The sequence below is a fragment of the Zootoca vivipara genome, chromosome 10 (genome assembly GCF_963506605.1).
Source record: "Zootoca vivipara chromosome 10, rZooViv1.1, whole genome shotgun sequence".
Taxonomy (NCBI): Eukaryota; Metazoa; Chordata; class Lepidosauria; order Squamata; family Lacertidae; genus Zootoca; species Zootoca vivipara.
In genome coordinates, this window is record NC_083285.1 from 39,798,698 (window position 1) to 39,799,857 (window position 1,160).

The window sequence follows — 1,160 nt, forward strand, 5'->3', positions numbered from 1 at the left end:
TCTCCCCTGGCAGGATTTAATCATGACACCTAGGAATGAATATATATGCATATGTATGTTTGTGTGTGTGCATATTGTTACAAAAGTTGGGTGCTTCCCCCAATCTCTGCCAAGTGAAAGCAAGATCCCAGGGGGCTTCCAGGCACTCACCCAGGGTCTGTGATCCTTTGGAGAATTGAGACACCACAGAGATTGTCATACTGTTAATAAATATGGTTTATTCGCTTTCAGTCTGTAAGGAGGGAGTCCAGATCTTACAGCATGGTCATTTCCGAGCAGAATTAAAAGTGTTGGTGCTGACCTTTAAAGCCCTAAATGGCCTCGCTCCAGTATACCTGAAGGAGCGTCTCCTGGACTGAGGTCTAGTACCGAGGGCCTTCTGGTGGTTCCCTCATTGTGAGAAGCCAAGTTGCAGGGAACCAGGCAGAGGCCTTCTCGGTAGTGGCACCCACCCTGTGGAACGCCCTCCCATCAGATGTCAAAGAGAAAAACAGCTACCAGATTTTTAGAAGACATCTGAAGGCAGCCCTGTTTAGGGAGGCTTTTATTCTTTAATCGATTATTTTATTCTTCTGATGGAAGCCGCCCAGAGTGGCTGGGGAAACCCAGTCAGATGGGCGGGGTATAAATAAATAAATTATTATTATTATTATTATTATTATTATTATTATTATTATTATTATTATTCAAGAGGGGCATGTCCCCCAAAGCAGTGCAGCCAGCCTTCAGTCAGCCTGCCCACGATGGATTCCATGCCTTCATTTTCCCTTCTTCTTCCCAGAACAGCTTTCTAAAAACTCTATTTTCCTGTCACTTCAAACACACACCGCACCATCTTGGCAGCAACTGTCTCCCTGGGCCAAAGGATTCCTCTAGGGTGGCCCATCGACACCTTTTCTCATGTTAACAGATTTGCTCTCTGCTAGGCCAGCCAGGCTGGTTTGCATAAGACAGACCAGGGATTCCTTTTCTGGCACAGCTCTGCAGCTTGTACTTTCATCCATATCCCAATTAATAAAAATCCTGCCATTTATTAATTTCTAAGGGTTTTTTTTGGGGGGGGGTCCCCCATGTGTGCGCTCTCTTCTCTCTCTCTCTCTCTCCCCGGCAAATCATTCTCTGAGCATACAACTCATGCACATCATCCTTCTATGAAGGAT